Source organism: Globicephala melas, chromosome 14, assembly GCF_963455315.2.
Source record: "Globicephala melas chromosome 14, mGloMel1.2, whole genome shotgun sequence".
NCBI classification, from domain to species: Eukaryota; Metazoa; Chordata; class Mammalia; order Artiodactyla; family Delphinidae; genus Globicephala; species Globicephala melas.
Window position 1 is genome coordinate 82949380 of NC_083327.1, and position 22713 is coordinate 82972092.

Below are 22713 nucleotides of genomic sequence, written 5' to 3' on the forward strand. Positions count from 1 at the left end.
TGATGAAACTTTGATCTATACCACACCCTGCAATGCTTGACTCTGCCTGTTCTACTCTCTCCTTGTGGCCTGAGGCAAAGGCCTGAGGTTTCTAAGTACCCCACCCCTGCCGGCTATCCACCTTCCCCACCTGCAACATGTTGAGGGGATCAATATCTCAGCACCTCTGAAACCCATTCATAATACATATTATAAATGGATTTGAAACATCTAAGGCTGTGGTTCACAGATTGCAAATTGTAATCACCTGGGTAGCTAAAAAATACTGATTTCTAGGTCCATCCTCTAAGATTCTGATTTAATTGTTCTAATTGTGTCTGTAGTTGATTGAATTCGTGTTTAATAGAGGTTTAGAACCTTTAGGGACATAGTATTATGCTATTCAATTTTTCCAAAGACATTTATTTATTAAGCAGTGTTCTATTCCTTGCTGATTTGTGTTATTCTTTTATTGTATTGTAATTATACATAATAATCAGATATTTTAGAGGAAATTTTAACCAGTGTAACACAGTTTAAACTATCATAACTCGGTAATATGTTTAGAAACTGGTGAAGCTAATCTCTCCTGTTAATTCATATCCATAATGTTGATTTTTTTTTTTTTTTTTTTTTGCGATACGCGGGCCTCTCACTGTTGTGGCCTCTCCCATTGCGGAGCACAGGCTCTGGACGCGCAGGCTCAGTGGCCATGGCTCACGGGCCTAGCCGCTCCACGGCATATGGGATCTTCCTGGACCGGGTCACGAACCCGTGTCCCCTGCATCGGCAGGCGGACTCTCAACCACTGCGCCACCAGGGAGGCCCCATAATGTTGATTTTTAATTTTAACATTTTACCAGTTTAGTATTCCAGACGATCTTTTAATAACATACAAAACTGAAACATCCCTTTGAAACTGCAAGGATCATATAAATCACTTGGAAAAAAAATTTTCATGTTTTAATAGTCTTCACTTGTAGTAATATATTTTATCACTTCATGTTTATAGGTGTCAGTTTTCCTAAGAATATTTATATTTATTTTATATCCAGCCTCTTTTAATCTAATAACATTCCCATTGAATCTCATGTTTTATTTTAATCATGTTTTTCTACATTTTGAACAATGTAAGTATACAAATAAGTGTGGAAAATAGGCATGTATTCATCTAGATTTTATAAAGAATAATGTTTTGTTATAATAATGTCATATTCTTTTAAATAAACTTCTAGTCTTATAGAAAAATAAACAGATCCTTGCTAAAGGATCCTCATTCCTTCTCCAACCCTCCATCCTTCCATCCCTAGAGATAACCAAGATCCTAAAGTTTGTGTATATCACTTCCAAATATAAGTGGTTCATATGTATATGCATCCATACGTTTTGTAACTCTGTATATGTGTGTGTGTGTGTGTGTGTGTGTGTGTGTGTGTGTGTGTGTATAATTAAAATCTGGGCATTGTTCTTGCCTTTCCACCTGAGCTATTCTGTGCATATTTCTGTAATGCCTTTGAGCTCATATTCAATTCATAAACAGGGGAATGATGTCTGTATAAGTAGGAGGTTCATATGTAATCTTCCCCATGTTTTTAATATTTTGTGCCAAGTAAGAGCAGCTAATTGAAAAGTATTCTAACAGCTAAATGCAGCATGATGACAGAGTAGTACAAAGTAATACGAAGTAATGCCCACAGTACCAACTTCTCCTGGTTCTGTTTGTGTTCTTGCTCTTAGAAGTATCATACTTAGTATGAAGCAAGCTCCATCTTTGTACATCCTTACAGCACCTCCTATCATCATTTTCTTTAAAGGTACAGCACTATATTTACTCCAGGATTTCATTTTCAAAGGTTAGAAATTTAATAATTTTAACTATGCTAGTACATTTTTATCAGAATGATTAATATGTGCTCTGGTTATAAAGTCGCAGAGATTTTTATGAGCTTCTTAAACATTATTTTTCCCATAATTTTCCCCCATACACCTGATCATTTCTAGTAAGCCACTTTGCAGAACAGTTTGTTTTTCAGGAATATTTGTCCTGTTATAGCAGAAACACTTGTAGGAAATTTGTTTACCTGCTATGTCATATTCCATCACATGAACAAGCCAGTTTGTTTATTCATTCTCTTACTGAGGGACTGTTAGGTTTGTACATTGCAGCATCACATCATCCTTGGTTAGGACTCCCTGTACCATATGCCAAAGTTCACCATCTGTGGAATTGTTGGTAAGGAGGTATAGCTTCAACTTCAACTTTAATAGAGCTTGTCAAATTGCTTTCCAAAGTTTTATATTTATACATATATCGTTATATGTATGTATATAACTATATATATAGTTACCAACAGCTCTTTCCCAAATCCTAGTCATTTGATGATACCAGACTAAAAATGGTGCCAATCTGAAGGACATGAAATGTTATCTTGTTTTAATTTTGCATTTCCCTGATAACTAGTGACATATTTTCTTTTCATAGTTTATCATATGGGCTCTTTCCTCTGTGGTGTGCCTATTTCTAGTCTTTGCTCATTTTTCCTGTTGGGTTGTCTGTCCTTTTCTTATTGATATATTGATGTTGTTTATATACTCTGGATATGTACATATTCTGGATATGGACCCAACGTATTGTCTCCTAGCCTGTGACTTGTCATTATACTTTTTTTTTTTTTGCATTTTCTTTGATGAACAGAAATTGTAGATTTAATTTTAAATATTTATGTTTATCAGATTCTCCCATTATGGTTTGTATATTTTGTGCCTAGTTTCAGAAATATTTTTTGATCCTGATATATTGTTTTCTTGCACATGTTTTATTCTTGTAATGTTTACATATAGATTATTATTTAGTCACTAATTCATTTTTTGAGATGAGAGGTAAGGCTTTAATTTGATCTGTTCCATATGCAGAGCCACCCATCTAGTACCATTTATAAATAGTAAATGGCAACTGTCTAGTCTGTCCTATTAGTCTATTTATCTATCACTAAGCCAGCATCACATGGTCTTAATTGTTGTAGCTTCGTAAATCTTGATATTTAGTAAGATGAGTTCTCCAAATTTGTTTCCATCCTCTTTGACATTCTTGGTCTCTTACCATCTATAAGAATTTTAGAATAAGTTGTCAAATTTTATGAAAATCATTTTTGGGATTTGGATTAAATTATATTGGATGTACAGAATAATTTGGACAATAGTAATCTATTCTTAATTTGCTAAGAGTTTTTGAAAAAATGTGAGTAGTATTGAGTTTTATCGAAGATACTTTCTGCATTTATTGAGATGATCATAAAGTGTTTCTCCTTCAGTCTGTTAATGTTAACATCATCAGGCATTCTAACATTAAATCATTCTTACATTCTTGTACATTATTTAATCATGAGATGTTTAGCTTAAAAAACAAGTATAAATTATTGGTATCTCTTTCATTTATCAGGGGGCTAAATCCTTCCCAGCAAGCCACAACAAGTCCCTTATATTTATTTATCCAAAATTAGGTATTAACGCCATGGTAATGTCTTAGCTCAGTCTGCCATAACAAATACCACAGACTGGGGGACTTAAGCAGCAGAAATTTACTTCTCACAGTTCTGGAGGATGGGAAGGCTAAAATCAAGGTGCTGGCCAATTCAGTTCTTGGTGAGCGCTACCTTCTCTGCTTGCACATGGTCCAGCTTCCCATTGTGTTCTCACATGTCCTTTCCTCTGTGCATGCAAGCAGAGAGAGACTCACTCATACTCTTTTTATAAAGCTGCTAATCCCATCCTAAAGGACCCACCCTCATTACCTAATCTAACCCTAATTACCTCTCAAAGGCCTCATCTCCAAACACCATCATCTTGGGGGTTAGGGCTTCAACATATGAATTTTGAGGTACACAAACTTTCATTCTATAACAGATGGGGAGATGGGATTGCTAAGTTTTACTCATCCTTTGGGGCAAGAGGAGGAACCTATCTTCCTGGAGTTCTTTGCTGCTAGAACAAAATGATGTTTCTATAAACTAAAACTGTCCTTTGGGAAGAAAATTAACACTATGTATACTATGCTTTCATTCTGCAAAAATAATTTATTGGACTTCAACATGTTTTCCTTTTAATAGTGTGTTTTTGAGAAATTATTTTCATTATAAAAATGAAAACTTATGTAGGGTTTTAAGAAAATACCTAAAAGAGAAAAAAGAAAATAAATATCAAACCCCTTTTACTAATCACTCTTGAATTATTCCCAAAAAGCATCACTACATGCTTTTGAGTAAAATTGTAATCATCATATCATACAGACATTGTTAATATATTTAAAATTTTACTATCTGCCGTTATATCCTCGTTGCTAATTTATGCCTTCTTTTTCTTCATTAGGTTTTTTTTGCTCTTTTTTTTTCTCTCTTCATATACTGTCTTCTGAATTTTTATACTAATTCTTCTGGTTTTGACAACAGATTTTTTTATTTCTACTCTTGCATTTTCTTTTTCTTGATCTCCCTTATAAAAAATTTTTACTGAGTTTTTGATTTGAATATGTATTTCATGGCTTTCTTTTAAAACACCTTTATTTGGGGAATGCCCTGGTGGTCCAGTTGTTAGGACTCAGAACTTTCATTGCTGGGGCCCGGGGGTCGATTCCTGGTCGGGGAACTAAGATCCCAGAAGCCAAATAAATAAATAAAATGCCTTTACTTTTAATAGATATTATTGGTCTTGTTATTAAAAAAGACATGTAATTTTATTTTTGCTTTCCTCTTTTGTATGATTGTTGTTTGTGAGGGATTATTTTCCCTGTTGGTTGGGGTTTTATGGTCATGTTTTGATCATGATTTTTTTTATTAGTAGATTCGTTGCTTGATGGTTATATAATTTGGTTTCTACAGTTTTAGCTGTTTGGAGTTTATTAACGTTATTGGTCTAGAATAGGATCATTTTCTAGAAATGGTCTATGGAAACTTGAAAAAAGACTTTTTTTGTCTATACTTACTCTGGATTGTTAATTCCAGATAATTTGTCTAAGAGCAGAAGATTACAAAGAACATCTGTATGAAAGTATTGTTACTATTTAATGTTACGATATGAGTGATAAGGATTAGGTCCATCTTAAACAAACTCAAAATAGGCAGATATGTTTTGGTATTACTGTTTATTTTCTGTATTCCTATTAAATAGTCCATGAGACAGTAATTTCTCCTAGGTTATCTAAACTGTTTGAAAATTTTAAAAACATAACTAACTGCTAAAATCCACTTATATCATTAAATGTTTATGGCTCTTGTGATTTTGATAAGTAAGGAGAAAAATACAAAAGAAAACAAGTTAAAAACAATAACTGGAAAATAATGGGGAAAACCACGTCAAGATGTATTCTTTTGCTTCTCCTTAATTGTGTCAGAGGATCTAGCAAATTCCTGCTTTGGAGTTCTGAAAATGACCCAACCATGGGTCACAATCTTTACTCATACTTACTTGAGGGATCTAGAGTACTAGAACCTGTCTATAGTATTTCAATTATTTTATTTTCTGGAAAATATGTATTTATATTTCAGTGTGTATATTTCATATTTAAGTCCTTAAAATGAAATTTTAAATAGAGGATTCAGGAAGACCTATTGGTTTTGCTTCTGCTTCCTTAATAAGAATTAACTTAAAAATCCAGCTGTTACACTGGAGATTCGGGAGGGGGGATGGTGCAGGCTCATTATTAATCAGTAACCATGTATTGGTGTGAAGCACACCAAAGTTTAATACATAGGATGACCATTGATTTTGTAGGACCTGGGAAGTGAGGCAAGCATCATTTAGGTTTGATATTTGCGATACAAGAATTGAAACTCTGAAGCAAGTGTAAGATAATTCAGTTATTCTGTGGTAGAGTAGTGTTATGTTCAGAGAGAGATTTACTTTTAAGTTTTCCATATACATTTAAGAATCATAGCCTAAACAAAAATTTCAGATATTATTATACATGAATTTACTTATTTACCAAAATTACTATCATTTAGGGAAAAGCATGTGAATTGATTATATTATAAATAATAATTATGTCATGTAAATAATAATTTATATTTTAGAAGTATCTTCCTAAAGCAATTCAAGTTAAGGTCATTGTTGTAGCATAGACTAGGGAAAGTAAGACTAGAAAAAATATGCTTATATAATAAATGCAAAATAAAGTAAAAAGTACAAGATAGATCATGGCTAACTACCTTCCCTTTGTGATTTTTACTTAGAACAGAATCCACAGAGAAATATATTTCACAGATTGTCTGTTCTAAATCAAAGTAGATATGAATAAATAGTCCCTGAGACAAAGAGTAAATCCTTTACCAAATCTTATGTGTCCTGCACTTTGTATTTTTAAAACAATTTATTTTACATGATAAAACTATAACTTTATTTCAAAGTTAAGTAAAATTGTTTTCACATGAACATAAAATATTATTTTAATTTAATACTGTATTATACTTAAACATATTTTAGAATTTATATAATGTAGTGATTAGTGACATAAAACAGCAACAGTTGTATAAAATAAATATTAGTACTTTTAAGCAATAATGAGGGATGCCTCTGTATATGCTTTATTTCCCTTTGGAATTTCTTGAGTAAATGATGTATCGTATTTACTCATGATTACACTAGATCATACACGTATTCACCAGGATTTACATACACAAAATTATCTCTTGTCACTTTTAGGAGTAAATGAAAATGTTTTAAAAGAAATTCATCAAATATAGCTTTCATAAGATAAGCATGAACTTTCAACGGCCAATGTCTTATAACTCTTTGTCCCTGTGCCTCTCAACACTTTGCATAGCATTCTAGACATCAGAGATGCTCAGTTGTATTTCTTGTTTAAGCCTACCTTATTTTGTGAAAGTAATTCTACTGTGAATGTCCATCTACACCTGTTATACATTTCCTTCCTATTCATCACCTATAGAAAAAATATAGGTGACTGATTGATAAGAACTTCCTTATAGGTAAAAGAGACCTTCTCTAGGTCACATTCGGCCTTCTATTTATATGAATAGAAGCTACTTTGAATTTAAACTTGTCAACACTTGATACTTCGTTAAAAATCACAGGAATGGTGTTTTAGATTAGGACTTATAAAAACCAAAGGAATCAAAAACCTTGGGAGCATCTCAAGGGCATGAATCAGCACCAATGTATTGCATATATTGAACATGACTGAAATACTTCCAGTGACTTACGTAGTACAAACACAAGGTTTATCCAGCGCTAACACTGGCAAACCCGGAATCAACCAGATTGATTCAGTCAGGGTAGGATTTAAGATGAGACAGATCTGGGAGACAGCTTAACAGGATTCAGCTGAGCCAGCCAAATATTTGAGTCAAAATCCAAATCTACAGTCCCAAAGACCAAGACCCAGACCCAGGCAAAAAAGGTTAGGAACAGGAGGCAGGAGGCTCAGAGAAACCATAAAGGTATTTAAACCCTTAGCGTCCTGTTGGGAGACGCACAGGCTAACATCGCCCTCTGGGAAGGATGGAGAGCATTCTGGAGTGCAGATGTTAAGCATGCTGAAAAATTGTGTCCACTGTCAGGCTCCTGTGGACAACTTCAGTTGCACTTTAACTTTTACTATTCTGTGAAATAATTGGCCTGACTTGTTAATTTTACTCTGCTTTGAAACCATAGATCTCACTTCTATACCTGTTCAGTCATCTACAAGTAATAATAAGAAGTGACATTTGTCAGTAATGAAAGTAGGTTGGAGTAAATCTGCTGAAATATATTAAAATATTGGAAAACAAACTCAGAACTTACATTGAGTTTATGGTGAAGAGCCATATAATCTTTTCATTGTCAGTTGCTTTTCAAAACGAAAATTATTTCTTAAAGTGTCAGTGTGATACATGCACACAGTTGATAGATAAAATTGTGAGAATAGCTTATCAGGACTTAACCAGTAGCTAGCCTATGTCTGCTCTCACCATCCGACCCCAGGCCCACACTCCTTCAGTTCTACCTCTTAACTCTTTCTTATTTTAAATATTTTAATGCAGTTATTTCAAATGTGGAAATAATGTACTACTCTATCTTTTCTTAAAAGAGTTTAATTGAAGTACTGACAATAAACTACATAAAGTATAGAAGTGGATACATTTTGGCATACATATACAGCTGTGAAGCCATCACAACAATCAAAATACTTGTCCATCACCCCCAAGTTTCCTGTGCCTCTTTGTAATCCCTCCCTCTCTCTCGTTCTCCTACCTCTGCTTTCTGTCACTACAGATGAGTTTGCCTTTTATTATACAGAATATACTCTTTTTTTCCTGGCTTCTTTTTCAGTCAGCATAATTATTTTGAAATGTATCCATGTTGTTGCATGTATTGATACTTCATTCCATTTTATTGCTAGAAGTATTTCATTCATATGAATATAGCACATATAGTTTGTTTAAGCATTCACTGTTGGTGAACATTTGAGTAGTGTCCAGTATATGGCTGTTAAAAACAGCTGTTATGGGCTTCCCTGGTGACGCAGTGGTTGAGAGTCCGCCTGCCGATGCAGGGGACATGGGTTCGTGCCCCGGTCTGGGAAGATCCCACATGCCGCGGAGCGGCTGGGCCCGTGAGCCATGGCCGCCGAGCCTGCACGTCCGGAGCCTGTGCTCTGCAACGGGAAAGGCCACAACAGTGAGAGGCCCACGTACCGCAAAAAAAAAAAAAAAATGGCTTTTATGAATGTTGGTGTACGGGTGTTTGTAAGGATGTGTGTTTATCTCTCTTGGTTAAATACCTAAGAGTGGATGAGCTGCACCAACTGTCAAGAAGTAGAGAGGATCAAAACCACATCATGTCAGCCTTACCCCCAGCTGGGACATGAAGTTATTAATGGAAAGATAAGTTCATCCTTGTCATCTTTGAGACATTTGAAAGATCTCACAGAGTATGTACAGTGTAAGCCTGCTTATTACATGAGGATTGTTCTCTTAGGCCTGTAGTATTTACATGGAATAAAAGAAAAAAATAATTGTTATTTCTTATTTTAATAAGTGTAAATTGTATCACTGTGTACAGCACAATTGTCATAATCTGAAAACATCCATCATTGATTTATATATGGTATTAAGTATATAGTCTTCGTAATTTTCTCCACTAAATGTATTTATGTTCCCACTCACTGTCTCCATTACAGGTTATCCAGAAGATATTAATATTTAAGATCTCTCATTAAAAGCTATGGTAGTTAGTGCTTTAACATTTTGCTTCATTTGTTGAGACTTATTTATAACTTATACACAACACTCAAATTTATATCTGCCTTCATTTATTTTCTTTCAAAGATATCTTAGGAATCCTTCACATTTTATAAGGAACCGTAAATTTATTTCAGCCAAGGACCAACAGCTAGCTTTCACGCTGACCTAGATGCACATATGCAATTTAGTTAGTGAATTTTGAAAATTTGAACGATAGTACATTAAACTGGAATAATGAACCAATAAAAATTTTTATAGCATTCAGAAAAATTATTTCTTAAACATTCACACTGTCATTTTACTCATTAAAAGTATTCTAGGATCGTAAGTTAGATCATGAATTCCTAAGCCTTGGAAAAAAATCAGCAGATCTTTTGTGGTGACCAAATGATTTGACCTGACTGCAAGATAACAAAATCCTGTTTCGGAAAGATAGACAAGGCATTTGTAACTAGATTATCCATCTTCAGCCAAGAGAGTAAAATTCTTGGAAAATCTTTCATGTGGTGTCTGTAATTAATGCTCTTCACATGTTAAATACTATGGTTTGTCACAAATAAGTTATTACCTTCATATAGTCTCTGTCAGTGTTTGACACTGGTTTTAAACTTGCAAAGCCTCAAATGCTTCATCAGCAGATGGAAAGACTACTACAATTTCAGAGGGTTTTCATGGAGATTAAATGAAATATTACAGTGAAACAGACACGTACTCAGCAACATGGGAATCAAACGTAGTAAGCGCTCAGAAGATGATTTTTCCCAAATCTGCTGACATGTAATTGGCCTGTCCTACATACCAGACCTTTTCAAGGATTTTATAGGGTTCTAATCTCCTTGATGCTTTAGCCACTCGTGGTAGTAAGTTATGTGCTCAGGAAGGCATATTAATGCCGAGTCACTAAGGTACTATTTCGTGTTTGCCTAATCACTTCATTGGCCTTTACCTTGTTTTACAAATGCACTTAATTCAGTAAGGAAGATTGCTTCTCCTAAAGTTTTTATATTAGTGAAAAGTGGTTCCAAGCCATATACATTATTTTTATTTGGATTATATGTATGGTTCAAGCACGTTTATCATTTTTTTCATTTTTTTCTTTTTAGGAAGCACTTTAAAACTAGCATAACATCTAACCATGTTGGTATTTTCTGTTTTGTTATAGTTAGTGAGGATAATCCTTATGTTTTAAGTAAATAATAAAAATCTAAGTAAAAATGTTCGCATCTAAGGATTTTATATTGTGATTTGGCAACTAAATGCATTAATCCAAACAAATAGAGATTATAGAGATTATTCACATTCCCATTTTGTTTAAACATCTGTGACTAATTGTCATTTGTTTCTGCTTTAATTCAGTTCAGCTGCTATAATTAAATGATGCCATTCATCTAGCAGCAGTCCTGAAATCTTCTGTAACTTTGCAAAACACAATAAAAAAGAATAAGAGTTTTCTATAAAATTCAGTTAGAAGTTTTTTCTTTTAAGTTTTTAGTCTTCATCTTAATTGTGAATATCAAATAGCGCCTCTCCGAGTGATATGGGCTAATTTCAAATTTCTTTAAATCTCAAATATACTCTTCATTTTCCCTAGTCTGGGCCTAAATTGCTCTGCTTGCATTTGTAATCAGAAATTGATTGGGTAGCTGTGGAAACTGGAAAAGTGTATTGCTGGTTGAAGAGAAATGGAGGTAGAACAAGTACTGTCATCATACTTGTGCGCCATCCTAAACGCCGCCTGTCATTCTCAACAGTACATTGATAAAATCTTCACCCTCCAGCCCCAAAATGCTTCTCTTCAGAATACTGTGGTCAGTATTAACCCTCTGGATTGATTTTTTTTTTTAACACCAAATGCCTTTGTTACATATTTAATTTGTTTTCACATTGAACTATTTTTTTTACACAAAATGAAATGTTTTCATTTTATTCATTCCTATAAGACACATCATAGAAAAAAATATGAAACAATAAAATGTTAGTTACTGAGAAGCCAATCATCTGAAACATTTCAACTGCTGACCAAGAAGACATAAAACTAACGCAAAAAATTCAGTTGAAGAACGAATTTTTAACATCTGGTAATAAAGATAGCCTAGAAGAAGTGAAGGTCTATTTTACATACAGCAAAAAGGCAATGCATGCCTTTTACCATGTGAAAGAAAAGCTGAACTCTAATTGTCTTTGAAGGTTTGTCTTTTGTATGAGTCGACAAAGTGAATATTAACGAAAGAAATGAGGAGAAAAAGGCGAAGAGCAAAATAGCCTTCAGCAGAGGCAGGAATTATGGGGATGAGGAGTGATGATAAACCAGCATATTCCAGTGGTACACATTTCCATTAACACGAACAACTTTTCTGGAGACTTCCATTGGTTCCCTGATTTCAACGAGAATAAATTTAGAAAGTTATATGTGACTTTTAAAGTCTAAAACAAAATATCCCAGTCCCCAATAAATCTTAGGAAACCAAGGATTCATAAAAGACAAACCTGCTAAAGAAGGTTAATGGAACAGAGCATCTGTAAACAATAAGCCCCTGGTTGATAAGAGACAGTGTGGTGGCATGCTTCAACTCTAGAGTGTCAGGGAAAAGAAAATTGTGGTACTTAACTTTAGTTCTATTTTTATAAATAGTGCCAGACCCTGAACAAAGAAATCTGCTTTAGCAGAAAAATATTAAAATATATAATATATGCGACATAGTCTAAATGATGTATTACCTAATTTATGTACTGTTGAGTACATGTTGCATGCTAGGTACTTGGACCCTAGTGTTGGGTACTTCATTCCACTATATACTTCAGAAGGAAGTTTGAAACCATATGTGTGTTTTGTATAGGGGTAAATAGACTATATCTTTAGAAGTGTGTTCTTGTCTTCCTGTTAAGAGCTAAGACAGGCAAAAAATATAGAGAAGTTTCCAAGTACTAGTCACCCTGATGCCCAGTTGAAATTGTTTACACAATTTAGATTTGTTACTCAGTAAGTTAGGCCAAGGGGAGAAAAACATCTGTCTAGATAACATGTACTATACTGTATACTTTTTGTTATTTTTGAATAGGTAATAGATTAAACAGGTAATTAATAGTAGCTTAAAAATCAGATGGGCATACACTAAAAGTCTTTCTATCCATTTCTCCTTTACAGATGCAGCCAGATATTTGTGTGTCTTACAGAAATATTTTATGCCTTTTAATCAAATATGTATGTTTGTATTCATTGTTGTCATACTTCTTAATTTGATCAAATCTGAGGTTTGTGTAGGATGATATTACAGTTTTATTTTATTTTTCTCTCATTTATAACCAGGTTGAACAGCTTTTCATTTGCCTATTGGCCATTTGAATATCTTCTTTGTGAAGTGTTCATTGGACTGTCCTACTCATTTTTCTATTTGATGTCTGTCTTTTTATTATTGATTTCTGAGAGCTCTTTATATACTATACATCTTTAGATCTTTTATCGGCTATATGTTCTGTAAATGTCTCCTCCCCTTCTGTGGCTTGTCTTTTCACTCAGTTAGTTGAGTCTTCAGATAAGCAAAACATTAATTTTAATGTTGTCAAATTTGTCAATCTTTTCCTTCATGGTTAGTACCTTCTTTGTCTTAAGAAATCATTCCCTATCTTGAGTCTATAAAAATATCCTTACTTTTCCCATTTAGATCTACAGTCCACCTGTAGTCAGTTTTTGAGTAAGCTGTAAGGAAGGATCTGGTTTCATTTTGTCAATCTGCATATCTGGTTGACACAGCACCATTTTCTGAAAACACCACCATTTCCCCATGGCTGCACAGTGCAAGATAAAATACTCATATATGCTTGGATTTGTTTCTGGACTCACTGTTCTGTTCTACTGTCTTATGTCTTGCTCATTGTAACTTTATATTGTGCGTTGTTATGCAGAAATGTAAGTCCACCAACATTTTTCTTCTTCAGGAGTGACTAGGATGTTCTTGGTCCTTAGAATTTCCATATAAAGTTTGTCAAGTTACAGAAAAAGAGTTTGGATATTTATTTGGATTACAGTGATATGTCAGTGGTGACAATTAACATCTTTATTATGTTGAATCTTCTAAGCCATGAATGTGGTATATCACTCATTATATAGGTCTCCTTTAATTTCTCTTTATAAAGTTTTATATATTCTCTATAGAGGCCTTACATATATTTCTTGATATTTATTCCTTAGTACGTTTTTATGCCAATGTACATGGTATGGTTTTTGACATTATTTTCTAAGTTTTGACGTGTACAATTATTTTTTTCTACAGGAAACTTGTGAAACTTGCTTATTAATTTTAGTAATGTATGTGTTGAGTTTTAGGACTTTTTGCATACATAATCATATGTGATTGAAAATTTTTTATTTCTTCTTTTTCAATCCATGTAACATTTTTCTTATCTTGCTGGATTAGGTTAGCCTTCTAGTTCATTGTTGGATGGATAAATAATAGTTGCCATCCTTGCCTTCTTCCTGATTCCACAAAGAGAGCCTTCAGTATTTCATGATAAGGTGTAGTATTTGTTATAGTTTTACTTTAGATTCCCTTAAGATTATTGCAATTTACTTAAAGTTTCTATCTTAGATATTGATTGTATAATTTTATATTTATTGAGATGATCATATGCTTAGAATCAGTTTACTAATATTTTGTTTATGAATTTTATATGTATGTTAATAAATGATATTGCCCTATAATTTTCCTTTTCACATTATCCTTTCTGGATATCTCTGTATATTATGAAAATAAAATAAAACTGGCATTAGAAGATTAAGGAACATATAGTTCAATATATAAATATGACATGTTTGCTATGTATAAATGAAACAGTAAGGTATAGTGGCTTGAGTGTCAAAGTACCCTAGTCTTACTTTTAGTTTTCTCATCAGACAGCTGTGTACTATTTTGCAAATCATTATTTTCCTTGATCTCTTACCTTCTTTAAATGAGACATTAAAAATGTATTTTTTAATATTTATTTACTTATTTTATTTATTTTTTTGGCTGTGTTGGGTCTTAGTTGCAGCACACAGGATCTTTGTTGAGGCATGTGGGAATCTTTCATTGTGGCGCAAGTTCTCTTCGTTGCAGTGCTCGGGCTTCTCTCTAGTTGTGGCATCCAGGTTTTCTCTCTCTAGTTGTGGCATGGGGGCTCCAGTGCGCATGGGCTCTGCAGGTTGCGGCACAGCACGCCGGCTCGCTCGTTGAGGCACGCGAGCTTAATAGTTGTGGCGCGCCGGCTTAGTTGTCCCACGGCATATGGGGTCTTAGTTCCCTGACCAGGAATTGAACCCACGTCCTCTGCATTGGAAGTCAGATTCTTTACCACTGTACCACCAGGGAGGTCCCGGAAATGTTTTATTTTTAAAACCTCTTCCAGCTCTAGACTCCTGTGATATGCAAACAGTTGATGCTTGTGCATGACTCTAAATATCCATAAAGTTACATTCTTTTCTTTTCTCTTGACTATCGCATTTTTTCAGCCTATGTGTAGGATTTTGAAGTCAGTTTCTATCTGATCTTGAATTGCCCAGTTTTCAGCTAGCTGTTGTATGACTGACTACTTAGTACATTATATATGGTATTTGTACTGATCCATAGATAATTATAGATGGGGGTATGTACTATACTGTAATCATTAAGAGCGTATCAGAAGCACTATACTGTAATCATTACGAACATGAACAGCAGAGCCAGACTGCTTGGCTTAGAAATCCAGCTATACTCTCTGTTTGCTGAGTGAGTTATTTCTCTCTTTCACAGTTTCTCTACCTATAAAATATGATAATCAGAGTATATACCTCATATAGATATGGGGTATAAGCTAATATATTCAAAACATTAAGACCATTGCCTGCTAAACATATGTTAGCTATTTTTATTAGTTTGAGGATGTAGAGGTCTATACCATGACTTGAAAATAAGCCATTTTCTTAGCCTTAAACAAACAAACAAAAAATCATGTATATGTAAAATTTAGAATTTTTTTCAAGAGAAAAATAGTACACATTTTTGAAATCTTGAACATGAATAGTATTTAAGTGTTTTTCACTCAAAAGATGACATGCTTTTGACCCAAACAATTCTAAGCTTTAGGGAAATACTTCACATTTTAGAGTGAAAATAAAAGCCTTCGTGTTCCTAGCCATTGAACAAAAATTATGCTACTTCTGCATAAATTGACATGGAATTTCCTTTATTATTAATATGAATCAGTGGGTAGAGGAATATTCATTGAATAAGAGAAACAGCTCCCCAAAATAGAGAAATATTCAGATGATTTCCATTGATTAAAATTGATCTTGTTTATAAATTTCTAAGACCAGATTTGAATAAAACAATAACTTGGTCCTACTAGGAGTAAGAATACTTTTGTTAGTCGAGGAGATGTCCTTCCACGTTTTATATTGTCTTCATAAGAGTGTAGGTGTTAGGTTAAGATTTTGGCACTTGAGAGTACATCTAGGTATGGTTTCTAGGTTTTGTGAACCATAAGAATTTTCACATTACCTTATGTTTCTGAAAATATTCTTGGCCAGTGAGAAAATATACAGTAATAAAAGGTCCAGATCCAACATCTACAAGAGTAAGAGTTGAGGTGAGACATAGGAGGAGAAATGGTGGATATCATTCGAGTGAATTTTATAATACATTTATGCCATAATTCTATTTTCTTAGGAACCATCCTCCCAGATTTACTAATAATTATGGTAACAAATATTTTTTCACCACCTTGACCAGGTCTGAATATACTTTGGGGGACAAGAGACATGTATTTGTTGGATATATAGAGGTAGTAAATCTACTATTCAAGAATCTTAGGTAAATAGAATTACTGAAAATTCACTTAATAGAATGTATGGTTAAGTGTGAGCTATTATTTTTGCCTACAATAATATAAATGCAGCTTTAGGTATAGTATTTGTGCTAGCACAGTGTTCTATTAGGTCCTAACACAGTCCAATATTAGGACTATTTTTCTTGAAAATAAACCTTCAAATCTTTATGTGTGTGTCTTAGCTCTGGTTGCCCAGTAGTAAAACCCAAGGCAGGGATTCTTGTGCAGGTAATTTGTGAAGGGAGAGCTTTCAGGGGACACCTGTGAAGGGAGTATGTGAAGCAGGAGGGAGAGAGAGATGTGGCTCCAAGGGAAGTCTAGCCTCAGCCTGACCCCATGAAGAGGTTGCACCAAAGGTTCAGTCCTGATTTGAGGCAGGGGAGAGAGGCTTTTGTGCACGAGAGCTGTTCATGCTCCCTGCAGCCGTCCGGCGTGGCTACTGAGCTGGCTAATCCTGGTGGTGGAGCGTCACTCACAGGTCCCTCTGGGCGAGACCTCTCCAGTCTCCCAAGCTCAGTCCTCCTGAGAAGGTGGCAGGTGTGTGCTGTCATCTGGAAGCGCCCAGGACCTCCAAGGATTTGCATGGGGCACAAACAGCCTATTACAAAGGCGGGACTTTTGTCATTTCAACATCAGTAACTGTTGATGGAGTCCATACTGTGGTGATCAGAGGAGGGGAGTTTCAGGTGGACTGACTGAAGAGTAAGGGCACACTTTCTGAAGCAAGAATGAGAACTGGATGCTTGAGGACCATAGTGAGAAAAGGGGGCAATTACAGAAGAGCAGCTCAAGGAAATAGATAGAAAAGGACCAGGGCACCAAGAGCCTTGTGGGTAAAGGAGGAATTTAAGGATTTTTTTTTTTTTTTTCCCGTACGCGGGACACTCACTGTTGTGGCCTCTCCCGTTGCGGAGCACAGGCTCCGGACGCACAGGCTCAGTGGCCATGGCTCACGGGCCCAGCCGCTCCGTGGCATGTGGGATCCTCCCAGACCAAGGCACGAACCCGCATCCCCTGCATCAGCAGGCGGACCCCCAACCACTGCGCCACCAGGGAAGCCCTAAGGATTATTTTAAGTGTCAGGCAAAGCCAGTGGAGATGGTTCATGGCTTGACATGATTGAGGAACCACAAGAAGGCCAGAGTGACTGGAGGAGAGTGAAGCAGGTAGAAAGTTGAAATGGTAGGAAAGGAGATGAGAGAATGGGAACTTGGAAAGTGCAGGGATTTGTAGGGGCTTTAGATTTTACCCTGAGTGGGACAGGCCACTGAAGGATTTTCAGATAATGGTGCCATGGTAATAGGGTCACTCTGGGTGTTGTGCCCAGAACAGATTAGGCCTGTGTGGGCAGAAAATAAGGAGACTTTTGCAGTGGTTAGGCATGAAGTCAGGTGACTCGTGTGAGGGTGGTCGCAGTGCATACATGGAAAACTGCATAAACTCATGGTAGATGGCCTGGCTGGCAGCGTTTGCTGATGGCTTGGATAGGCAGGAGGGGGGAGAGACGTGTGTGAGGAAATAGAAGAGTGGAATCCTATGTGGCTTTCTTTCTGGCCACCTACCCCCACAGGATCCCACCTCCCCAAGTGGCTGGGTGCCTTCACTCTCCCCGCTTCTCTTTGGCTCACACTTCTTTCCTACATGCTGCTCTAAAAACTCGAATCCCTATACTTAACCCCAAAAGAACCATTTAGCTCCCCCTTCAACTTGTCCATGGGTTTACGTCTGCATATCCGAAGATTAATGCTTGGTTTGCACTGCTAAACAAAGTGCGATCTATGGCTGTGTCTTAACCTCCAGCAATACAGATGAGCTGGTACATTTTTTAAATTGTCTTTCCTTTTTCTGTTCACTACAATTCTCTTTAAATAGAAAGAAGTAGGATCAAGACTTATTTTCCCACCAATATGAAGTAGCTTATTCCCTTTAGAAACGATGGTATGTTTTGGTTTTGAGTATTTTTCCCCACTCTCGGTGCTAAGCACTGTACTGATTATATATCTCTTTTAAATATAACAGCCCAGTGTTTTAGATCAGTGGTCCCCAACCTTTTTGGCACCAGGAACCGGTTTTGGGGAAGACAGCTTTTCCACGGATCCGGTGGGGGGATGGTTCGGCTGTAATGTGAGTGATGGGGAGCGATGGGGAGCGGACAGACCAACCTTCACTCACTTCCTGCTGTGCGGCCTGGTTCCTAACAGGTTAGGACCCCTGTTTTAGACAGTAAGATCTCAGATTTATAGGTGGGAAAATTGATTCACAAAGGTTAAGTGACTTGCCTAAGATAAAACACCCAATAAGGGGAATTTCAAAAGCCTATCTGAGTGAAGATAAAATTATCTATAATGTCTTTAATACAAGGAAACAAACTGGTCTAGTAAGCTTTATGTGGTCTAGGAACTCCATTGTCATGCTCATTGTTATATTAACTGGCATTTAGTAAGTTCTCAATAAGTAATTGTTGAATGAATGAATCGATTTAAAGGCCATTATCATCATGGCACTGGAATTACGGAGGAAGGAGGACCTAGTTCTGCCTGGGAGCTTCATAGCAGACATGTTATTCCGAAGAGTCTTTAAGACTGAGAAGGATTTGGACAGGTTGAAAATGGGAATCAGTTTACTCCAAACCAAGAAAACACTAAAAAAAGCCAAGGAGTTATGTAAGGCATAGTTTCTTTTGTGTGGAAACATTGAAAATTGGGGCTGAAAAGCTCATTTATGATGGATGACTTTTAGGACCTTGATCTCCATATTACTTCATTCTCTTTCCACATTGGAGAATCTGTAGGGAATGTTAAGAAGCTGGAATCATGAGAGCCTTGGGATTCATTTCTTTATATTATTTCTGGAGTTTAGTTTAAAAGCTCATAGATGTATAGGTATCTTTTTTAAGACTTTAAAAACTACATATTTATTGGTCATAACAGAGCTTAATATGACAGAGATACCCGTGGACTTTGACTTCATGTTCTTTTCATCGTGGATGCTAATTTACATTATGTGAATAGACTACCAGTTGTACCTTGTTGTATGCTAAAGATATCAGATTTTAAAATCAATTTTACATATAGAACAGTGGATCTTCAATTTAGGAAGCAGATTCGCTTTGCATTTTTCAAGCAGAGTCTTTGCTTTTCATTCTGAGAGGAACTCTATTGATTTGAGTACAATACTATTTTACAGCAAAGTATAACCTTGATTTATATTCTGATGTTAAGTATTTATACGAGTTTACCCTGTATGTGCATTTTTTTATCTCTATAATTACACTGAATGGACCAGGTTTTCTTTTTAATGATATTTAAGAATACATTTAATTAAAATACCCACTAAAGTGCATGTGGGTTCTGTTTTCATGAAATCAATTAATGATCCTGGCTGGTTCTCTATTTTTTTTCTAAATTTTAAAACATGCCTGACACAAATCAGAAGTATCCAGACTTTCAAATTTACAATATCCATTCAAACTTTGAATGCCCTTGATTAATAAAAATACATGTGACAGCAAAGTATAGCTCTGCTTTTAAACTGTTAGAGAGAACATAAAATGATTATGGCTTGCAGTAAATGTTATTATGGTCCTAAGATGTTTCCTGAGGGATTCAGCAATCTCCTGCACTTTCCTTAAGACTGACCCTCTCTCCTTGAGAAGCATACAAGTAGGAGAGCTGCAGAGGCAAGACCACTGTGGGTCACCTGTCATGGCGCTGACAAGGCTCTGATAGAAAACCTAATTTACAGTTTAAGAAGCACATCCATTATCCTTCTGATTTTAAAATAGAACATACATCAGCAAAATGATAAAAGAAAGTGCTTAAGAATTATGAAAGTCAAGGACTATTTTATATCATAAAGTCACAACCCTTTTTGAATATTACTTTAAATTATAGCAAAGTCTAATGATATTCATATGTTCTGTTCTCGGAAAGTTAGCATCACAGTATTCTGATTGCTGATAATCTAATAATCATGGATTTACTATTAACTCCCTTTTTATATTTAGGTGGATGATGATGTCAGTATTCAGATATTTATTTATGAAATAGATGTTCACTAGAAAATTGTTAGAAGAACTTTCTGTTGATTTAAAAGTTCAGTGTTGTTTTATTTTTTTAAATTTTTAGTTTATATTGGAGTATAGTTGATTTACAATGTTGTGTTAGTTTCAGGTGTACAGCAAAGTGGTTTAGTTATACATATACATATATCTTCTCTTCCAGATTATTTTCCTGTATGGGGTATTACACAGTATTGAGTAGAGTTCCCTGTGCTATACAGTAGGTCCTTGTTAATTATCTATTTTATATATAGTAGTGTGTATATGTCAATCCCAACCTCCTAATTTATTACCACCACCCCCCCCTCCCTGCACCTTTCCCCTTTGGTAACCTTAAATTTGTTTTCTAAGTCTGTAAGCCTATTTCTGTTACGTAAATAAGTTCATGTGCTTCCATGTCTTGGCTATTGTAAACAGTGCTGCAATGAACATTGGGGTGCACGTATCTTTTTGAAGTTTTCTCCAGATACATGCCCAGGAGTGGGATTGCTGCATCATATAGTAGCTCTATTTTTAGTTTTTTAAAGGAACCTCCATACTGTTCTCCATAGTGGCTGCACCAATTTACATTCCCACCAACAGTGTAGGACGATTCTTTTTTCTCCACACCCTCTCCAGTATTTGTTGTTTTTGATGATGGCCATTCTGACTGGTGTGAGGTGATAACTCATTGTAGTTTGATTTGCATTTCTCTAATGATTAGTGATGTTGAGCATCTTTTCATGTGCTTTCTGGCCATCTGCATGTCTTCTTTGGAAATATGTCTATTTGGATGTTCTGACCATTTTATTGATTGGGTTGTTTTTTTTAATATCGAGCTGCGTGAGCTGTTTGTATATTTTGGAGATTAATCCCTTGTCAGTTACATCATTTGCAAATATTTTCTCCCATTCTGTCGGTTGTTCTCTTCATTTTGTTTATGGCTTCCTTTGCTGTGCAAAAGTTTTTAAGTTTAATTAGGTCCCATTTGTTTATTTTTGTTTTTATTTTCATTACTCTAGTAGGTGGATCCAAAAAGATATTTTGTGATTTATGTCAAAGAGTGTCTGCCTATGTTTTCCTCTAAGAGGTTTATAGTATCCGGTCTTACATTTAGGTCTTCAATCCATTTTGAGGGGTTTTTTGGTATGTGTGTATGGTGTTAGAGAATGTTCTAGTTTCATTCTTTTACCTGTAGCTGTCCAGTTTTCCCAGCACCACTTATTGAAGAGACTGTCTTTTCTCCATTGAGTATTCTTGCCTCCCTTGTCATAGATTAATTGACCATTGGTGTGTGAGTTTTTCTCTGGGCTTTCTGTCCTGTTCCACTGATCTCTTGATCTCTAATTCTTTTTTTTATTGTTGCCAGTACCATACTGTTCTGACTACTGTAGCTTTGTAGTATAGTCTGAAGTCAGGAAGCCTGATTCCTCCAGCTCCGTTTTTCTTTCTCAGAATTGCTTTGGCTATTCGGGATCTTTTGTGTTTCCATACAAATCGTAAAATTTTTTGTTCTAGTTCTATGAAAAATGCCATTGGTAATTTGATAGGGATTGCATTGAATCTGTAGATTGTCTTGGGTAGTAAAGTCATTTTGACAATATTGATTCTTCCAATCCAAGAATATGGCATATCTTTCCATCTGTTTATGTCATCTTCGAATTCTTTCATCAGCATCTTATAGTTTTCACAGTACAGGTCTCTTGCCTCCTTAGGTAGGTTTATACCTAGGCATTTCATTCTTTTTGATGCGATGGTAAATGGGATTGTTTCCTTAGTTTCTGTTTCTGATCTTTCGTTGTTGTTAGTGTATAGAAATGCAACAGATTTCTGTGTATTAATTTTGTATCCTGCAACTTTACCAGATTCATTGATGAGCTCTAGTAGTTTTCTGGTAGCATCCTTAGGATTTTCTATGTTTAGTATCATGTCATCTGCAAACAGTGACAGTTCTACTTCTTCTTTTCCACTTTGGATTCCTTTTATTTCTTTTTCTTCTCTGATTGCCATGGCTCGGACTTCCAAAGGTATGTTGAATACAAGTGGTGAGAGTGGACGTCCTTGTCATGTTCCTGTTCTTAGAGGAAATGCTTTCAGCTTTTCACCACTGAGTATGTTGTTAGCTGTGGGTTTGTCATCATTGTTTTATTTCTAATCAAACTTCAGTTGGCAATGTTCTTATTTCTTCCTTTCTTTCTCACTTCTGACTCTTGCTTCTCCAGTTATTTTCAAATAATGAATGACATGTGAACAAATCCCGGAATGTATTTTTTTTTAACTCTACCTGTCCTCTTGAAATACAAATAAACTCTCTTAAAGTAAGAAGTCTATACAAAAACCTTGGATTTTCTTTTAAAAGAGTATTCCATATTAACTCTGATCATAAATTTCATTGCAATAGTTGCCCGTTATAATAATTGGTGGTATGGATTGATAATTTGAATTTTTCTAGAATTCTTCTAACATTTTTCTTAGAATCAATACTTAAACATATATTATAGGTAATTTGTTAGAATAAGATTTGAGATTTGATACTCTGAAAGCAGAAACATTGAAATATTTGCTTTGTAGAGTGGAAATTCACAGTTATCCTTAACTTATCCATATTCAGATTTAGAA

The 22713-nt window shown here is 35.3% G+C and overlaps 1 protein-coding gene across 2 annotated transcripts in view; it reads left to right on the forward strand.

The window, feature by feature from the left end:
• The window catches only part of PACRG (parkin coregulated), a 515450-nt gene that overhangs the window by 11117 nt on the left and 481620 nt on the right, over positions 1 to 22713 (forward strand). The window lies entirely within an intron of this gene.